Source organism: Agelaius tricolor, unplaced genomic scaffold (assembly GCF_023055355.1).
Source record: "Agelaius tricolor isolate 1412-34295 unplaced genomic scaffold, bAgeTri1.0.p SCAF_31, whole genome shotgun sequence".
In the NCBI taxonomy this organism is placed as follows: domain Eukaryota; kingdom Metazoa; phylum Chordata; class Aves; order Passeriformes; family Icteridae; genus Agelaius; species Agelaius tricolor.
The window spans coordinates 18,693-39,537 of NW_027269291.1; the positions used below are offsets into that span (position 1 = coordinate 18,693).

At 44.6% G+C, this 20,845-nt stretch overlaps 3 long non-coding RNA genes across 3 annotated transcripts; 1 reads left to right on the forward strand and 2 right to left on the reverse strand.

The window, feature by feature from the left end:
- Positions 1–435: 435 nt before the first annotated feature.
- LOC139601620 (uncharacterized) lies at positions 436–2,204 on the reverse strand. The gene is made up of 3 exons (XR_011682971.1): positions 779–2,204; positions 663–704; positions 436–568 (listed from the first exon to the last, which is right to left on the reverse strand). It is a non-coding gene; the product is annotated as an uncharacterized lncRNA (long non-coding RNA).
- Positions 2,205–6,044: 3,840 nt separating this feature from the next.
- LOC139601655 (uncharacterized) lies at positions 6,045–10,421 on the reverse strand. Its single transcript, XR_011682976.1, has 3 exons — positions 10,169–10,421; positions 8,094–8,201; positions 6,045–6,657 (listed from the first exon to the last, which is right to left on the reverse strand). It is a non-coding gene; the product is annotated as an uncharacterized lncRNA (long non-coding RNA).
- Positions 10,422–10,870: 449 nt separating this feature from the next.
- On the forward strand, positions 10,871–16,206 carry LOC139601654 (uncharacterized). Its single transcript, XR_011682975.1, has 2 exons — positions 10,871–11,000; positions 14,022–16,206. It is a non-coding gene; the product is annotated as an uncharacterized lncRNA (long non-coding RNA).
- The last annotated feature ends 4,639 nt before the right edge of the window (positions 16,207–20,845 follow it).

Here is a 20,845-nt window from a genome sequence, read left to right on the forward strand (position 1 = left end):
GCGCCCCGCTTTCATCCCCTCTGTGGGTTGTAGCCCTCTACTTATCTCTCGCACAGCTGGGGATGCAGGTCCGTGTCAGGTGCAAAAGAAGGCAGCCTCGACATCTGGGAAGTTCCTGCTGGCACTCTTGTTCAACAACTCCCTGTTGTTTCTTAGTCAGCTACATGAAAGAAATGCAAATATCAATGCACGATCTCTGCAGCACACTGACCAAACCCAACAATTCTGCCACTCACCGTTTTCCCAAGAATGCCCGGCTCCTGGGGCCGCACCCTTTGGCCGCGCTCCGAGGCTGATGCTGTTGTCACGGGGTAAGCCTGGGGTAAGAGGAGACGAGGTGATGTGGCATTGCTGAAACCTGAGCGGACCCTCGCTCCTCCTCCCTACTTCCCCGACTCACCGTGACTCCTCAGCCATTGCCAAAGGCTATCCTGGTGACACCTTTAAACAGAAAAGGCAGAGGCTTCATCGACGAGTCCCGTGATTCTTCTGCAGGGCTCGGGAGAGTGGCGCACCCGGTGTGTCGGCCGGTTGGTGACTGGGGCTCTGCGTACTCCGAGTGGATTGCCTAAAGCGCAGAAACAGGAACGGATGCTCAGAGTTGCACCGGAAAGTGAGACTGGAGCAATAACAACTCCTTCTGGACGCTACTCAATGCTCACCTTGCCTACCTCATCTTGACTGCCGATATCCAGCTGTACCTCCTAAAAAGAAAAAGAACAGTGCTGTAACAGAGTCACACTTTACACTCCCCCTGCAGAGACAAACTGTGACTGACCTGCTCAGGGGAACCTCCTCACTCGGGATGGATGGATGGATTTCGCCCTGGATTTTATCCTTCTGCGTCTGAAAGAAAGCGAGGACAAAAGTCAAAGGGCTGCGGGATAACTTCACAGCTCCAAACATCTTCTGTCTATCTAGGAATATCATCTAGAGTCTGGCAACGCCCCACAAACTGCAAGTCCCTGGGACTTGTCCTCTTGCAGCAGGCTATGCGGCAGGGCAGGGCAGGGCAGCTCCGGCACAAATATGTGCGGACACCCGTGACACGGAACGTGACAAACAGGGGGACGACAAACGCAACACATCATGCTTGTGGTGAGGGCCTCGAGGGGAAAAGGCAAAAGGGACCCCAAAGACACACTAGGTAACACGGTACGCCGGACAACACGACGTGGACCGGAACTGTTCTGCGCTGCCCGCCTGAAAGCTGCCGTCACAAGTAGAGCCTCTCCCTTTAGATGTCCTAAGAGGCCCCTTGGAGAAGATTGCTTTTCCCTCTGCTAATTTTTAAATCTGTCCCAGGAACTCCCAACCTGCTACTCTCCCATCATCCCAACTCCAGGCCGTGGCCCTGACTTATCTTTTGGATGATCGGTGATGAGGATCCACGTTGCGCCTGAAATGAGTCTGCCTCGGAGGGCCCCGTGACAGCCTGTTAGCCTCTCAGTCAGCTACAATAAAGAAAAACAAAACCAAAGTATGAGTACAGAGTTATGTGGGCCAAATCCCAGCAAGTCAGCTACTTGCCCTCTCCTGAGTGTGCCAGGCTCCTTCAGGCTCCAGCTTCATCCTGATTCCAAGGCTGTGCCCATTATTGTGAGTGGCACCTGGATTAGAGAAAGGCAAAGTTAAATGGCATTCCTGTGAGTGCAGTGGATGACCTTGTGTGCTGTAAGATGTGTGAATGCCTCTGCTCGGCTTCTAAAAGGCCTTGGGTGGGGGGCTCAAATAAACACCCTTTCTCACCTTGCTGCCTTCAAAACCACCCCCCCAACAATAACTCCTAACTGGATACCCACTCACCCTCCCTCTCCCAGTCACAATCCTCAACTCACCTGAAGCCTCAATCTCAAACATCATCTTGGACACTGGGCAGATCCCTCTTGTGACACAATGAATCTGCTGAAAAAAGTGTTGCAGTTGACACAACCTGGAGCCTCTGGAAGCTGCAATCCTCCTAAATAAAAAAAAATACAAAACAAAATAAGAACAAAACCAGAAATTAAAAACGTGCTTTACCACCCCTAAACACAAAATCCAAAATTGTGAACTTAAATACTCCCTGTATTCCATGCTGTTTTCTTCACAGTATCTTCAAAGCCTCTGTTGCTTTAGATGCCCAGAAACACCTGCTGAAAACAAGCTGAAATAAGCTGAAAGAGCTTTTTCTCTGAAATGAGAGGAGAGCTCTTATCCCAGCACATCCCAGAGGGGGAATGAAGGCCCTGAGCAAAGGCTGGGGTTAATATACCCCTGATGGTGCCCGCCTCTCGTATCCGTGGCACCTGGGAAAAGGGAGGGGGCGAATCCCACCGGGTATAAAAACCCTCAGAGCGGCTGCAGGTGTTTGGCTTCTCTGACTCAAGTTCAAGGGGAGCAAAGGGCTTGTTATAGAAGGAAATTCTTCAGAAAAATATCAGCGCTTTCTTTTTTACAACAGCTACTTGGAGTAAATGGGCAGACAACTGGTAAGAAATAAAATTTTCTGTTTAGGCAGCATAACTCGATAAACTGGCTAATTTGCTGTGAACTTACATAATTATTCCTTAGTGGCTACTAAGTAGTACTTCACGTGTGACTAAGTCCAGTGGAGAAGAATGCTTATGATATGAATCGTCTAAGTCTCCTTGGGACCTCTAATTAGGCCTATCTACATTATAAGTAAAAATAAGAGAAATAAAAGCTTCCCAGGCAGTGTAAGGGTTAAGTGCGTGCCAGGCTTACCCTGCTCTGAGATACTTGGTCCTATGGCACAGAAAGAAGAGCCCTGAAATGTAGTTTTAAACCCTTAAGATGCTGAAAAAAGCAGAGCTTCCTTCCAGTGAACCCCTTAAGCAGAGGAAATGGGCCAGTTACCTCTACTGAAACTAATATAATTGCAAATAAATAGCTTCTACCCTTTAATTTATTCTCCTTAAGTACTGGGAAAAGAGGGGTTTTCCTCACTTTAAATCTCTCCAGTGATGGAAAAAGAGGGATTCAAACTCTTAAGATGGAAGGTATAGCTGGGCTTCTCCCTCAATTTAGGCCTCAGGACAACAAAACGGGGGCGGCTACCCTTAATTCAAACCCATAAGAAACATTGTCAAGGTTTTCCCCTTCTACTTAAACTGGAAGATAATCGAAAATGAGGACTCCCTGTCAATTAACACCCTAAACAGCATAGAAAAGGCAGGGATTCTTTCAACTGAGACCACTAAAATTGTAGGGGAAGCAGAGTTCCTCCCAGTTTGAACACAAAAAATTAAGGAAAAGGAAGCTTTTTCCCTTTTTTCTAAACCCTTTTTCTCCTAATAACCCCTCTCCTTTCTGGGAGTGCTGTGGAGGGTCTGGGGGCCCTGGGGAGGGACTGGCACAGTAAAAGGGGAAAGTTGAAAGCCCTCTCCTGGAACCCCAAATGCTGCCTGGCCTGCTCAGATGCTGCCCCTTGGCAAAAGGGCTCTTCCCTTGGCATTTTCTCAAAGTGATGCTCCGTGCCCGGGTGGGTCTGGCTGCTCCCTAGTCTGTGCTGGATGCTCTGACCGTAGTTCCTGGAGGGACCCTTGGGATGCCCCTGTTAGCCCCTCTGGACTAGCGGCTCCCTGTGCGGGTGTGACTGGGTAACCCTCTGAAAGCAGCTGGTCACAGGGGGGCTGCTAGACCTTGGAGTGGGGCTTGAGGTGAAGAAAGGTCCTGTGAGGAGTTCCTCCCCTGCACAGGCCTTCGTCTGCCCCTTAAACCATGGGCTGCCAGACTTCCCTTTCTAAGGAAATTAACCGTCTTTCCTCTCTGTGTGCCCCGGACCGTGGCTGCCGACGCCGAGAACTCTTGCCGCCCTTGGAGTGCCACGTGCCTCCTGTGAACAGACGTCGACGCGCAGCGGGGCTGAGTTTGGCTTTACGGGGAAGAGGGCCAGCGCAGGATTTCTCCGGGAGCAAAGCTGCCCCCGTCGAGAACTCGGGCTGCCCTGGCAGTGCCGAGCACCTCCTGCAAACTGGCGTCGGGAGACGCGGGGGGTGAGTTTTTCTGTGCAGAAGTTCTCCCAGACCAAAGCTGAGAGCATCTAACCCTAACCACAACAACTTAGCTGGGTCTAAAACTTACAACCTTCGGACTGGCGGCGTGGGACCCGACCCGCTGTGCTACTGCTGGCCCCTTGCTCAAGCATTCCCCTGCGGTCCTAAAACTCTGCCTTTTCTGAGGGTGTTTCCTCTGACCCTGACCGTAATCTTCAAAATATGCTAAAGACTCATAAAATGGCTTTGAAAAAGCCCCAACAATACCCTAAGAAGTCCCAGAAAAGTCCCTTCCAAAATCCCCTAAATACCTTTAAAAGTCCTGGAAAGAAACCTCACAAAGACGTGCTCAGTCTCCGAACTCTACCTCTTGCTGTCTAGCCCACAGATGTCGTCCCTACCTTTTTGCAGTGGGTCTGTTGTCCTCTGAGGGTTCTGTCATTGTGCTGCTGTGTGAGGGCTGCTGTCTGGTCTCGCTGTTAGGGTTGCTGTGTTGTGCTGCTGTTGGGGGAAAAGGCTGTTTTTAGGGGGGCTGCTTAGGCTGAGGTTAGGGCTGGGGTGAGGGGTGGTACAGCTGTACCCTGTACCCCTGATCTCCACTGGACTGTCCAGCCCTCAAGCCCTGTCCCTTTACCCCTCAACTGGTCCCTCTGCCCCTCAGCTCCTGTGTGTTACCCTTGACCCCTCTCTTTTGCCCCTCAGCCCCCAGCTTCTCTGTGTCACCCTACAGCTGCCCCTGCCACCCTCAGCATCTCTGTGTGTCACCCGCTGTCCCCTCTTCCTCCCTCAGCTCCCAGCCTCTGTCACCCTCAAGCCCGCACAGTGCCCCTCAAGCTGCCCCTCAGCCTCCATGTGTTGTGCCATGAAAAACTCTAAAAAAACCTAAAAATTCCCTGAAAACCCCCTAATCTTCAAAATGTCCTAAAAACCCCATGAAAACCTAAAAATAGCCTCAGAATGCTGTTAGAATACACTGGAAATACCCTACTTTTAAAAAACCCCTAAAAATCCCCAAAGAACCTTTAGAAATCCCGAAATACACCCTAAATAGTCCAAAAAGAGCTCTAAAAATACCCCAAAAATCCTTAAAATGCCCTGATAAGACCCTAAAAAAGCCTAAAAATTCCCTCAAAACCCCTAAAAATACCCTAGCCCTAAAAAGTCCTACACATACCCTCAATAGTCCTAAAAAACCCCCAAGAACACCCAATTCCCCGCCCCAAACAATTCTTAAAAGTACTAAGAAAACCCTTAAAATACCCTAACAAAATATTTTAAAAGCCCTGAAAAAGCCCTAAAAGTATCCTAAATGTTCCCAGAAAATTCCTGGAAAACTCCTCCAAAAAAGCCCTAAAATATCCTTTTAAAGCTGTGAGAAAAACCCTAAAAAAAACCCTAAAAAACTGCTCAGCCCCCAACTCCTGTCACTCTCTAGACCACAAACATCATTGCTACCTGTTTATTAGGGTTGCTGCCTGCAGCTGCTGGGAGAGTTCTGGGGCTGTCCCAGCCTTGGGTTACTGCCTTGTGCTGCTGTTGGGGAAAACTGGGGTCCTAGGGGTGCTCTTTAGGGTGACCTTGGAGTTGGGTTGAGGGCTGCTGCACCTGTACCCTAACCCTACCTGGTACCCTGTGTCCTTTGTACCCCTAACCCTCAGTGTGAGCTCTCCGTCTGTCAAGCCTCCCCCTCCTTGCCCCTCAGCCCGCAATATCTGTGTGCCACCCCGAGAACTCTGGCGTTGTCCCTTGGCCCCCTGGCCTCCACCGTGCGCTCTCCACCTGGTTAGGGGTGGTTTTTAGGGTAAGGTTAGGGGTGGTGTGAGGGCTGCTTCACCTGTCACTCTCAAGCAGCCCCCACTTTGCCCCTCAAGGCATCTGCTTCCCCTCACCCTTTTCTTGTCACCCTCAAGCTCCCCGCTCCCAGCCTCTCAGCATCTCTGTGCCACCCTGGAGCCCCCCATTTGCTCCTAACGCCCCCTTCTGCCTCTCAGCTCCCCCCATCCTCTGTGTCACCCTCCAACCCCCTGCCCGCAGCCCCTTGTGACACCCTGCAGCCCACAGACGTTGTCCCTGCCTGTCTCGCTTGGGTGTTGTCCTGCTGCGAGAGCTGCGCCGTCCTCCGAGGGTTCGGGCTCCTGGGTGCTGCTGCAGGGGACTCACGGGTGGGCGGTGGGTGAAGTAACGGATGGAGCGGGAAGTGTGGTGGGACGGGTTAAGGGCAGAGTGTGAGGGATGGAGCAAGGGCAGGCTGGAAAATGGAGTAGGGTTAGGGGCGGAGAAGGGGACGCAGCAGCAGGGGGCTGAGGTGGGGAGGTGAGTGTTAGGAGGAGGCGTAACTCCGTAACTCCAAGACCGAGTCTGCGGCCAACGAGAACTCTGAGTGACCTGGGAGTGCCGAACGTCTTTGGCAAACTGATGTAAGGAAACTGGGGTGATGAGTTTAGTTTCCCTTGGAAAAGGGATGGCATCTGTGTCCGTGGGCCTGCACCCTGCCCAGGACCTTTGATCTCCAGTGGGCTGCCACCTCCTAAAATTCCAAACATCGCAGGTGAGACAGGGGGTTGCAAATTTTACTCGGGGTAGAAACCAATTTTGGATTTAGCTGAAGTCTGCTGGTGAAACTTGTGTAGTCTGTTAATCGGTGTGCTTGCAAAAAGGCCTGCAGAGAGAAAAAAGGAAGTTCGAGGATTCTGTGGGGAAAAAGAGAATCTGGGTTATGACCGAGTGCACGGCCTCGTCCCTGTGTGAGTAAAAGTCTGAGGTTTTGCCGGCAGCATCGCCGAGTGCTGAGGGGTCCCCTGGTCGATAGGGCAACTTGGGAGGGTTTGCTTCAGGCTTTGCTTGTGAAAGGTGTGAGAAAAGCAAGCAGCTCTGAAGCAGATGAGCCCCCTCTTGCCTGTTGAAGTGTTGCATAAATCAAAGATAAACCTCAAGGTCCCTTCCCACCCAAACCATTCCGTGATTCTTTGCCCTGGAGGCAAGGGTGCACCTGTCACCACATTTCTCTTCACAGAGAAAAGCAAGGCACAATTCTCCCCAAGAATATGTCTGGGATTCACATTCTCTGAACCTCAGAGGAAGTAAAATCAATTCTTAGCTCATTTGCTGTGCCTGTGTTTGTGCCGAAGTAGAATGCAGCGTGGAGATTGTTTACCCAAAGTGATGGTGTTTTGTTTCCTTGGCCTGTCGGGGCCAACTGTGTGTGCGTGTCGGGACTGTTGGGTGACAGTCGTGAGTTGTGTGCGGGGTTGAGTACTTGGCAGATTGGGTTTAGATGTAATGTAATATAGTATAATAAAGCAATTAATTAGCCTTCTGATAAGGCAGAATGCAGATTGGAAACATTTGCACATATGATATTAAAGGACATGTGACCCACCTTTCTGTGAGACAAAGACACAAGACTTGGCCCATCCCTAACTTAGGACACAGCTAAAAAATAATAGATAAAATAATTTTTAACCTATTTTTGAAGAACTCTCTAAAACTAATGGCAGATGATATAGCTATTTTATCTGGCAAGCTTCCGTGCAAAATTCTCTGCTGATGCTGGCTCAGACGGATGGAGATTTGGGAGGAGGGGGAAGAACCAAGTGCCACGGGGCTTTATTGGATGAGCCTTGAAAGATTTCTGCAAGCTTCTATTGCAAGGTTGATGAACCTTGTGTTTGTTAACTTCAGTTTTGCTCAGTGTTTTAACCCTGCTTTATCTCCTGTGGTCCAGATGACACATTCACACATCTTTAGAAAATTCAGTGGGATGCTCTTCAAACAACATGTGACTTTGCACCAGTGAAGGCAGAAACTTGATGGTTTTACCTCAATCTATAGTTTTTCAATATTGCTAGAGAAAGTGCTTTTCTGTGTAATGTCTACTTTGGTTAGATCATGCAAATTGAGTGCTGGCTGGTACTGCCATAAGATGAAGAGTAAGAATAACTCAGGAATGTTTCATCATTTGTCTCTGCACTGGTCAGAAATGGTAATTTGAGCTCAACTCTGTAGAAATTTAGCAAAAGAAGTTGGACACTCAGAGGATAAAAATAGAAAAAAATGCATTGGAAGGATTTTTCCTGCTCGTGAGTGAGTTTTTACCTGTAGGAGCATCGGGGGGGTAGCACAGTCGGGACGGACGGAGACGAGAAGTCATATTGCTATAAGCTGGGTGATATGGGGTGACCTTCAAATGAGGGCCGTCTTCTCCTAGGAAATGAAAGAAGTAACAGGTATCCATAGTTAATGAGCCTAGGATTTCTAGCTCTTGAAGGTCAGATTTATCAGCTTTAGAATTATCAATGTAAGTTTGGTGTTTCTGGCTGGGAGTTGGAGATATGTGATGATCATCATATGGCCAATATTTATCAGGAGTAACATTATCAAGACCCTTTGGGAAAGGTACTCCGACTAGACAGGTTGAAAAAGGTTTGTCAGGGCTTGTGTCAGATAGACGGATGGTATCGGAGCCTGCAGACCTGCCTAAAGCAACCCGGACATTCGTCTTTGGTTGATTGACAGGTAAAGCTTCTGTTTGTGCTGCCTGTGCGACTGCTTGCGCTGTTTGAGCTGTAAGAGCCCTTTCAATTTTTTCTCCTAGAGTTTTTCCAAGTTCATTTGCCTGGATAATTGCCACTTGCTGTGGACTCCCAATTTTGTTACAGGCATCCATCATTTCAGGCACTGTCGGTTTTTCTTTTCCTAGGGCTTTGATAACTCTTTTACATTCTGCATTGCCATTATTTTCAATAATGTCCCGTATCATTATTGGGTGAGCTATATCATCGCCGCATTGTCTTTCTGCTCCTTGCGTTACCTGGCCCACAAATGTGGTAAATGGTTCAGACGAGTCTTGCCTAATCAGATTATGGGCTTTTTCAAAACTTCCTGCAGGCTGAATTTGCAAAAAGGCTCTGAGAGCCATCTTTTTAATGTCATCTAACGCTGTTTTGGGTAAATTCACTCGATTATCATTCTGATCATCAGGAGGGTCACCAGTCAGCTTAGACATGACAAGAGTACGAAGGTCTGCATCGGTACTCTGTCTGTAAGTGGCTAGTACCCATGTAAGCAGTCTTTTCCATTTGAGTTCCTGCAGCATATATTGTGAGTCTGTGAGAGTTATACTAGCAAGATTTTTACAGTCATTTGGTGTGAGTGTATGTCCTTCCAGGACTGTCCTTTTCAGCAGTTGCTTAAAATATGGGGAGCAGATACCACTGTCCCTTATTGCTTTTTGCAATTCTTTTATCTCATGAGGTGGGATAGCCACCCGTGTTCTAGGACCAGCAGCTTGCTGGCTGAATGGCACAGGCATAGCTAGAGGATTTAGACTTTCTTCTTTGCAAATCTGGCCTCTGACTTCATCCTAGTCTGTTAGTCGAAAATTATCAAAAGATTTTTGTGAGTTTTCTAATTTGGGATTAATGCTGACGAATTTTCAGCGTTTAGTGTCTCTTTTTGGGTCAGAAATCTGTCCCAAACACTGGGGGGACTCTGGAGCTGTTTGGGAACAGTTCTTTTTCTAAATTCTTTTGTGTTGGATCAAAGGGTTGGCATTTGCAGGGTAAAGACCCTGGAAATAATTTGGCAGATCAGGAAGCTAAAGATGCAGCAGAAAATGGAGCTGTAAGAGTTAATATTAACTCCAAATGAGGAAAAATTGGAAATTCTAAAGTTTAGGGAAGCAAAAAAAAAAAGGCGAATTAAAACAAGATAGGTGGCGAAAAAGATAAATGGGGGAAATAGAAACATCTTGATGGAAGACAAATAATAAAATGCTTAGTAGGGAATAGCAGAGGACATGTATCAAAATGCCCAGTGGGATACTCAGGCTTTGTGTGATCATTTTTTTTAAGGAACTATGGATGCATTGCAATTTTTGGAGTGGAAAAACAAGTAACTGAAAGATGTATAATTTGCCAAAGGATAAATAAAAGGGTGGTGAGAAAAACAACATGAGAAGGTCGTGAGTTAACTCGTCGACCATTTCAAAGTATCCAAGCAGAAGTTTGCTTTGGTAAGCTCTGGATTTATTCGTAAAAACCGTTTAATCCAGGAAAAAAAAAAAAAGGATATACCACATGCTGGGCAGGGGGGAGATTGTAAGAAAATAACATTTTTAAAGGCAATAAAAGAAAAACGGTGAAAGTATAAGGCTGGGAACGAAATATTACCTCATCCATTCCCGTTTGTTCCCCCACTCGTTCGCGGCTGCCCCAGCCCCTGTGCCGGCTCCGGCACGGTCCGTCTGTCCCGGTCCCGGTCCGTCTGTCCCGGCCCGTCTGTCCCGATCCCGGTCCGTCTGTCCCGGCCCGTCTGTCCCGGTCCCGGCCGCCTGGCCCGCGGCCGCTCCGCTGGCCGTGCCGGCGGAAGGGGCGGGGGGTCCGTCCCGCCGTGTGCACCGTGGGTAGCGCGCTGACCGCACCGAGGGGGGGTCCCGTCTGTCTCACCCTCGGCTGCCCTGGCTCTGCTCGGCTCCCGCCGCTGCAGCCGGGGTCAGTCGCCGCCTTGGTCTCTGCCGGATCAGCCGCCGTGAGCCACGTGGGGCCGATCCACGCTGCAGCTCGGTCTGCACCGGAACAGCCCCTGGGACGGTCCCGGCTGCAGACCCCGCCTGTGGAGGACCGAGACCCTGAGCTGTGCCGAGCCCCTCAGGTGATTCCCCCTGCAGACCCCGCCTTTGGAGCACCCAGACCCGGAGCTGTGCCGATCCCCTCGGGCGATCCCGGCTGCAGACCCCGCCTTTGGAGCACCCAGACCCTGAGCTGTGCCGATCCCCTCGGGTGATTCCCCCTGCAGACCCCGCCTTTGGAGCACCCAGACCCTGAGCTGTGCCGATCCCCTCGGGCGATTCCCCCTGCAGACCCCGCCTATGGAGCACCCAGACCCTGAGCTGTGCCGAGTTCCCCCGTCCTGCCCTGAGCTCCGTTCCCTTGGTAACCACAGCTCCGGCTGCTCAGCGGAACTCTCTAAAGGAATCACTTTATCGAAACACTAAAAGTTCAGGTAAAAGAAAGCCCTCTCCTGATTCATCCCAAAAATACGGGAGAAAAGCTATAGAAGATAAAAATCCAAAAAGAATGGGATAAAGGGATTGGTCTATTTCCATTAAAAGAGGCTCCCATAGGAGGGGGCGGACCAGGGTTTGGAAATGCTCCTTTGACTTCGTCTGAGGTCTGAAATTTTAAGAAATAAATAAAAGGGATATTTGGAGGATCCCATAGGCATAGCTGAACAATTAGACCAATTTTTAGGTCCAAACGTTTATACTTCAGAAGAGATGTGGTCTGTAATGAAAATAGTATCTTTCTCAGGAAGAAAGGCAATTAATCAGAGCAGCTGAAATAAAAGCTTAGGAAAAAAGATAATCTACGGGGACCCCCAGAGAAGACAAAATGCCAACTGTACCTCCTGAGTGGGGTAAAAATAACGAGGAGGGGAGTAAACACATGAATAATTATTGTAATTACATAATCAAAGGAATAAATGCAACAGCATATCAAAGGCAAAATGCAGGGGGGAAAAAAAGGTTTTTAAGGGACAGCTTTTCGAGGGGAAAGAAGAAACTGCAACTAAATAGATAAACAAACTTAAGAGAAATAGGAAAATGGTCCTAAGTAAGCAGAAGATCTGAAAATCTTTAAAGAGATGGGCACAGAGGAGGAATAGGGAGGTCATAAGCTCTAATTTTCTGGGGGGAACAAATACCATCTGGAGCCTGTGATAACTTTAAAAGTGGGTCCCCAAGAAGAAGAATTGCAATTTGTAATAGACACAGGGGCAGAGAGAACCTGCCTGTTAAATATTCCAAAAAGTTATAGTGTGAGCAAACATAGAGTGAAAGTAATAGGGGCAAAGAGGGAAAGTTTTACATTTCTGGTCATTAAAGATGTAGTAATTGAGGGAAGAAACTAAAATTTGGATGGGAGATGTCTTATTGGTCCCAGGGGCAGGTAGCAATTTATTGGGAAGAGTCTTACAAGTGCAATTAAGAATAGGAGTTATATCAGAAAATGAGAAAATGACAGCTAGAGTTTTAAAATTATTTAAAAGAGGATGAAGAAAAAAAAATCAACAAAAAAGTTTGAGGTGGGGAAGGAAACAGGGGAAGATTAAATATCGACCCCATAAGGGTTACAACTGAGAGAGAAGATTGTCCCATGCGTGTACGTCAGTATCCTGTATCTTTAGAAGGACGGGAAGGTTTGAAGCCGGTAATAGAAGGACTAATAAAGGATGGGGCATTAGAACCTTGTACGTCTCCTCATAATATCCCTATTCCCCCAGTAAAGTCTGATGGGAGTCATAGACTAGTACAAGATTTAAGGGAGGTTAATAAAAGAACTCAGACTCACTACCCAGTGGTAAAATATCTTAGACACCTAATAAATAAAAGTAGCTAGAAAACCAACCATGAGAAAATTGCAAGAATTTTATTCATTCTCCCTCCCTCTTCAAAGAGAGAGATCAGAAAATTACCTAGATTATTGAAATATTATAGATTGAGGGGTAAGCACAAGTAGCAAAATTTGTGTATGAAAAAAACTGACAGTAGGAGACGATATAAAACAGACCAAAGAAGATCTTGTTAAATTAAAAGAGTTAAGTTAAAACTAGCCTAAGTACCAGCTTTAAGCTTACCTTTGTTAGAAAAGTCATTTATCGTTTATACATAAATATAGAAAATGGAGTACCTCATAAAATTTTAATTCAAGAGTAAGGAAGAGTAAAAAAATATCTAGTAGCTCATATATCAAAGATGTTGGACTCAGTAAGCCACAGCTAGCCAGTAGGTATTTAACAGCTACTGCAATCCTAGTAAAAGAAAGTTGTAAGCTTACTTTTGGAAGTAATTTAGTTAGGTTCACTTCGTACCGTCTGAGGTGTGTTGAATCAAAAAAAACAGGTAAGAAGAGAAGAAAGAGAGAAGTTGAAGTAGGGAGGTGGTTAGCAAACTCTGAGATGTTAGAATGTGAAGTGATGACATCTTGGTGCTAGAAGAGAGCAGAAGTGTGAATGCGGGTTTTTTGCATGAAAGGCAGGGAAGTGTCTCAACACACGGTTGTTAGGAGGTTATTCAATGCTGAACTGAGGTCCAGAAAGGGTTTAGCAGAACGGGCTCTCCTTGAAGGGAAAAGAGGATAAGTTGACTAGAGAAAGGAAAGGAATGTCAGGAGCACCTGGGGACGCCAGGTTTGGGGTTGTCAAGGCTGGGAGGTGTCTGCCCGCTCCCTACGAGCGGCAGGGTCTCGGAGGCTGCGGCAGGCACCGATCCATGGAGGTGACCCAGCGGCGGTGCTGGCAGCAGGGGACACACGGGTTTGCCGGGCAGGAGCGGGCTGGCTCCGTGGGGGAACTGCCGGGGGGCTCCCAGACTGCCGGGGTCCCGAGTCCAGGATGGCTGCGTCGGCCCCGGTAAGTGGGCCGAGAGAGAGAAGGAAAGAGAAAGAGAGAGAAGAAGAGAGAGAGAGGGCAAAAGGGACCCAAGGCTGCCCCCAGGGTCCCCATGCCCGTGGCTGCTCTCCCCTGCTCCGGCCCTGCAGCGAAGTGGCAGCATGGCATTGACAGCAAGGCCGTGAAAAGAGCGGGAGGGGGGCTAGCACTAAAAGATAAAATCAAAGCAGAGATTGCTGACTCTCCAAACCTCACAAAGTAGTTTGTTTTTCTTAAGTAAGAAGGTTTTTGGTCTTTTCTTTTGTGTGTTTTGTTTGCTGTTAAAAAGAAGTTTTTTGGTTTTTGGTTTTTTTCCTGAAGAATGGGTTTGTAAGGCTAAAACAATTAAATGCTGCCCAAAAAGTAAAAAGCAATAGATGTGATACATCTAGAGTTAAAATTGGTCTAGCTTTTCTTATTTAACTAACTGTAACTCACAAAAAGAAGAATTTGCCTCTGCAGCTATTAGCACAGCTGGATAGAAGAAGAGGCTGCTGTGGAAAAAGATTGTAGCTAAACCCTGAAAGTTTGGAAGAAAAGTGAATGGTAAAAGTTAATGCAGTATTATCTTTCTTTTATTACTATGCTATTAAGAAGTCCTATCCAGGTACTACTGAAGCAACAATCAGAATCACGGAAAAAGGGTGAATTCATGCCAGCAGAATCAATGGACTATCACATTTAAACCGGGTGATACCAAACTGACTTTCCAATGGGGACTGAGTGGTAATAGTTTGGAAAAAACCAAATGATCCAAGAAATGTACAAAGAATAACACTGAATTCAGAAGTAAGACAATGCTTATACCCCTGGTTTCAAGCACTGCCTGAATAAAACATCTCCTTAGGGGAGGAATACTCCAGATAGAAGGATCAAGACTGTTTTTGTGTTCTGACCTTAGCCTGAGAATTGTACAGGGGAGAAGGGGAATTACCATTTCCATCAGTAAACTTTATTTGATTCATTCCAATACTGGACATGCTAGCTGGGTTATAAGTAAATGCTTGAATTGTGAGAATAATTAGTATTGTAGTTCACAACATTTATGCTCTTATTGCAAAAAGTGTTAAAGTAATAACTTAGCTTTGTGGATGGGAATTATTACTGCCTGTTGAATGAGAGATACCTGAAGAACGGCAAGAGACCACAGTTAAAGGGTGTCAAAACCAATTTGCCTGGAAATTAGTTAAGAGAAAGTGACAAGGAAATAGAGGGCAAGACCAGATTGGCCTCTGTATTTTGCCACCGAGAAGATCAAATACATCTGCTGTGGGTTGCAACCTCACAGGCCTGGGAGGTGGGAGTATAAGGCATACTGGACCTCTGTTATTCCTGTTTCTGGCACTCATTTGTTCTCTTTTCCCTTTCGGGATACCAGCAAGATTGTGTCACAAATGCTACAGAAAGCATCACGTGGAAAGAAACCAAAGTTCCTCTTTAATTACACACACCTATGTCAACAGCCACTGTTATAACCCATCCAAATTAAGAACCTGTAGGCAAAATGGAGTAAAGTATTGGATTACAAAAAACTTAGGAAAAAGTGGTAATAGATTTGGAATTGAATGTCCAAAAGGAGAGAGGTGGATTTGTTTTACATTTAATCTTGAAGATATGGTTCGAGATTTGGTAAAAAAACAAATAATAAATGAAAAGGTAAAACCGGCACAGCAACTTAACTCTGTATTGACCCCAAATTATCTATTGAGTCGTATTACAAGACTCCAAGCAGTTATAGAAATGATAGCAAATGGAGCTGCCCAGGCATTGGAGTTAATATCAAGTCAGCTAAGCCAAACAAAAACTGTAGGGTATCAGAATAGGTTGGCTTTACACTATTTATTGGCCAAAGAAGGGGGTGTTTGTAGAAAGTTTAATATATCAAATTGTTGAAAATTGATGACCACAGAAAAGTCATTCTAGAAAAAGCAAAAGAAATCAAAGAAGAAAAAAATATATATGCATATAATAACCCAGGTAGCAGTCCAAAAATTAGAAAACAATGTTAAAACCTAGCTGGTAGGGTAATGTATTAGAAGAAATTAAGGTCTTTCATTTTATGTGTTGCAACTGTTTTTATATTTCTTCCTTGTGTAATCCCCTGTTTTATTTTGCCAGCATAGTCCAGAAGATGCAAGTAGATAAGAAATATTGCTCAAGCCAAAGGATTTACAAAGAATAAGAGTGGGGATTGTGAAAAATGCATGTATTTTATGATTGGCTTTTTGGAAATATTAATATTATATGTATTGTGTTAGAAAGTAATGCTGTATTAATTCTCTTAAGTAGTGTGTTAAATATAGTTTTAGGTTACAAAAACTGTTAAAATAGAAATGATGCTATGTAAGATACTTTTTTTTAAAGAAAGGACTTGCAGCAAGATAGAAGCCACTGGACACCTGAATCTTTCAGAGAAAAAGAATTTATTGCCCTCTTATCAGAAGAAACAAACTTCTTCCGGCCTCCAAGGCACCGTTAGGATTAGAAGGAAGAAGTGGATGATGACCAGACAGAATCCTGTATTTGAATGGAATTTATGCATCATGTATGAAGTGTATGACTATGCAACAGGCTATTGCTTTTAAGGGTTAATCCTTTGTTAACGGGGGTCCTTTTTTCGGGCTCATGCTGCCCAGAAAAAGGTACCCGGACGTCCGTAACTCTTTGTTTTTGTTGTCTCATATCGTCCTAATTCAAATTGTCCAAATTATTATTACTCTAATTGTATTACTATTTTTATAACCATTTTATTACTAATAAACTTTCAAAAATTTTAAAAGCAAGTGATTGGCGTTTTTCACACCAGTCTGTTAGTTGAAAATTATCAAAAGATTTTTGTGATATGTATCTATTTTCTAATTTTGGCATTAATACTGGTGAATTTTCAGGGTTTACTGTCTAATTTTGGGTCGAGAAATCTGTCCCAAACACTGAGGGGACTCTGGAGCTATTTGGGAACAGTTCTTTTTCGAAATTCTCTTGTGTTGGGATCAAAGGGTTGGCATTTGCGGCGGCAAAATAATTCTCTGTCTGTCCTGTATTTATTAAAGCAGCTGTCATATTCCAACCTCCTCCTCCTCCTCCTCCTCGCACGGTTTGTGTGCATGGATGTGGCTGTGCAGACGAATCATGACACAAAGTAGTCCCACTGGGTGCTAGGAGTGTGGAAGGCGAAAACGCGGAGGCACACCAGGTATCGGTTGTGCACAGTTACGCGCTGCGCTGCGGAGTGGGGGGGGGAATCTCTCGGTGCCCGGCAGAAGGAGATATGCGGAAGGATACGTGCAAGGCGCTGCAGTTTTCGCCTGCTGTGGTGCCGTGTATAGACGCAGTGGCGGCAGAAGTGGCGTGACAGGGCACATGGATGCCGGCTGTGGCCGGACAGCGGCACGCAGCGACTCGGAACCGGGACCGGGCTGTACCAGAGCTGCGGCGAAAGCAGTGGGGGGTGGCGGCGGGGCCGTGGAGATAGAACTGCGCATGCGTGCGGCTGATCCCGGAAGCAGCGCTGTGGTTCGATGAGTCGGCGCGGAGTGATATCACAGGTGCTGGGGTTGTAGCAACTGCGCATGCGTGGATCCCGTCACTACTGCAGCGCAGGCAGTCATCATGGTGGCGGGCGGGCCGGGGGGTGCAGGAGGCGGCAGAGCTGGGGGAACGGGAACGGGGCTGCGGCCGCGGCCATGGAAGGGAATGCCGGGACGCCCATGGTTGCAGGAGGCGGCGGAGCCACGCCATCCAGCAGCTCTGTAGGGGAAGGCGCGGCTCGGCCCATCATGCAGCGGCGGCGGCAGGAGAGGGGAAGTGACCACGGGCGGCGCTGACGGGAGGCTGGGCTGGAGTGCCGCAGCGCCGGCACAGGGTGGCTTGGGTGGCTGGGGCGCCCCGGTAAGACAGTCATTAAAACACCCTAAAAATTATTTTAAAAGCCCTGAAAAAGCCCTAAAGGTGTCCTAAACATTTCCAGAGAATTCCTAAAAAACTCCTGCAAAAAAACCCCCTAAAAATATCCTGAAAAATCCCTGAAAAATCACCTGAAAGACCCTAAAAAACTGTTTAACCTGTAACACTGTGGCCTCCAAACATCATCTCTACCTATTAATCGGGGTAACTGCAAGACCCTCAAACACCGCCACAATCACCAGCTTGAGTTGGTCTGGACAGCACCAAATAAAATAAAATAAAAAGCTCTATAAATAAAAAAATTTTTAAAAAAAGCTTTTAAAATGGAAAAATCAAAAATAAAAATTAAATAAAAAATAAAATTAAAAAATAAAAAGCTTTAAAAATAGAAAAATTAAAACTAAAAAGTAAATAAAAAATAAAATAAAATAAAATAAATGCTTTAAAAATAGAAAAATTAAAGCAAAAAATTAAATAAAAATAAAATTAAAAAAATAAAATAAAAAGCTTTAAAAATAGAAAAATCAAAAATAAAAATTAAATAACAAAAAATAAAATAAATGCTTTAAATATAGAAAAATTAAAACTAAAAATTAAATAAAAATAAAATTAAAAAATAATAGAAATGCTTTAAAAAGAGAAAAATCAAAACTAAAAAATAAAAAAAATTTAAAATAACAAAAAAAGGTTTAAAAATAGAAAAATCAAAAATAAAAATTAAATAAAAAATAAAATAAATGCTTTAAAAATAAAAAAATCACAACTAAAAATTAAATAAAAAATTAAATTTAAAAAAATTAAATAAAAAATTAAAGAAAAAAATAATAACAAAAAAGGTTTAAAAATAGAAAAATCTAAAATAAAAATTAAATAAAAATAATATTTAAAAAATTTAAAAAATGCTTTAAAAAGAGAAAAATCAAAACAAAATTAAATGAAAAAGAATAAAAAATAAAATAAATAATTTAAAAATAGAAAAATTAAAGAAAAAAATTAAATAAAAATAAAATTAAAAAATAAAATAAAAAGCTTTAAAAATAAAAAAATCAAAAATAAAAATTAAATAAAAACAAAAAATAAAATAAATGCTTTAAAAATAAATAATCAAAACTAAAAATTAAATAAAAAATAAAATTTAAAAAAGTAATAGAAAAATTAAAACTAAAAATTAAAGATAAAAATAAAATTTAAAAAATAAAATAAATGCTTTAAAAATAGAAAAATTAAAACAAAAAATTAAATAAAAGTAAAATTAAAAAATAACAAAAAAAGCTTTAAAAATAGAAAAATCAAAAATAAAAATTAAATAAAAAATAAAAAATAAAATAAATGCTTTAAAAATAGAAAAATCAAAACTAAAAATTAATAAAAATAAAATTAAAAAAATAAAATAAATGCTTTAAAAATAAAAAAATTAAAACTAAAAATTAAATAAAAATAAAACAGCTTTAAAAATAGAAAAATCAAAAATAAAAATTAAATAAAAAATAAAAAATAAAATAAATGCTTTAAAAATAAAAAAATCAAAACTAAAAATTTACATAAAAGTAAAAACAAAAAATAAAATAAATTCTTTAAAAATAGAAAAATTAAAACTAAAAATTAAATAAAAAAGAAAATTTAAAAAATGAAATAAATGCTTTACGGCACCTTTTACGACAGTCGCGCTTTACGGCACCTTTTACGACAGTCGCGCTTTACGGCAGTTTTGCGACAGTCGCGCTTTACGGCAGCTTTTACGACAGTCGCGCTTTACGGCACCTTTTACGACAGTCGCGCTTTACGGCAGTTTTGCGACAGTCGCGCTTTACGGCACCTTTTACGACAGTCGCGCTTTACGTCACCTTTTACGACAGTCGCGCTTTACGGCACCTTTTACGACAGTCGCGCTTTACGGCAGTTTTGCGACAGTCGCGCTTTACGGCACCTTTTGCGACAGTCGCGCTTTACGGCAGTTTTGCGACAGTCGCGCTTTACGGTACCTTTTACGACAGTCGCGCTTTACGGCAGTTTTGCGACAGTCGCGCTTTACGGCATCTTTTACGACAGTCGCGCTTTACGGCAGTTTTGCGACAGTCGCGCTTTACGGCACCTTTTACGACAGTCGCGCTTTACGACACCTTTTACGACAATCGCGCTTTACGGCACCTTTTACGACAGTCGCGCTTTACGTCACCTTTTACGACAGTCGCGCTTTACGGCACCTTTTACGACAGTCGCGCTTTACGGCAGTTTTGCGACAGTCGCGCTTTACGGCACCTTTTGCGACAGTCGCGCTTTACGGCAGTTTTGCGACAGTCGCGCTTTACGGTACCTTTTACGACAGTCGCGCTTTACGGCAGTTTTGCGACAGTCGCGCTTTACGGCATCTTTTACGACAGTCGCGCTTTACGGCAGTTTTGCGACAGTCGCGCTTTACGGCACCTTTTACGACAGTCGCGCTTTACGGCACCTTTTACGACAGTCGCGCTTTACGACACCTTTTACGACAATCGCGCTTTACGGCAGCTTTTACGACAGTGGCGCTTTACGGCACCTTTTACGACAGTCGCGCTTTACGGCAGTTTTGCGACAGTCGCGCTTTACGGCACCTTTTACGACAGTCGCGCTTTACGACACCTTTTACGACAATCGCGCTTTACGGCACCTTTTACGACAGTCGCGCTTTACGGCAGTTTTGCGACAGTCGCGCTTTACGGCACCTTTTACGACAGTCGCGCTTTACGGCAGTTTTGCGACAGTCGCGCTTTACGGCACCTTTTACGACAGTCGCGCTTTACGGCACCTTTTACGACAGTCGCGCTTTACGGCAGCTTTTACGACAGTCGCGCTTTACGGCAGTTTTGCGACAGTCGCGCTTTACGGCACCTTTTACGACAGTCGCGCTTTACGGCACCTTTTACGACAGTCGCGCTTTACGGCAGCTTTTACGACAGTCGCGCTTTACGGCAGTTTTGCGACAGTCGCGCTTTACGGCACCTTTTACGACAGTCGCGCTTTACGGCAGCTTTTACGACAGTCGCGCTTTACGGCACCTTTTACGACAGTCGCGCTTTACGGCAGTTTTGCGACAGTCGCGCTTTACGGCACCTTTTACGACAGTCGCGCTTTACGGCAGTTTTGCGACAGTCGCGCTTTACGGCACCTTTTACGACAGTCGCGCTTTACGGTAGTTTTGCGACAGTCGCGCTTTACGGCAGCTTTTACGACAGTCGCGCTTTGCGGCACCTTTTACGACAGTCGCGCTTTACGGCACCTTTTGCGACAGTCGCGCTTTACGGCACCTTTTACGACAGTCGCGCTTTACGGCAGTTTTTTCTACAGTCGCGCTTTTACGACAGTTTTGCGACAGTCGCGCTTTACAGCACTACCTTTTGTGCAACTTTTATGGTACTTTACATCATTTTCAGTTTTTATTTATTTTTCATTTATTTTTAATTAATTTTATTTTTTTTAATTTTTTTAAAATTTTATTTATATTTTTATTTTTTTATTTTTAAAGCTTTTAATTTTTT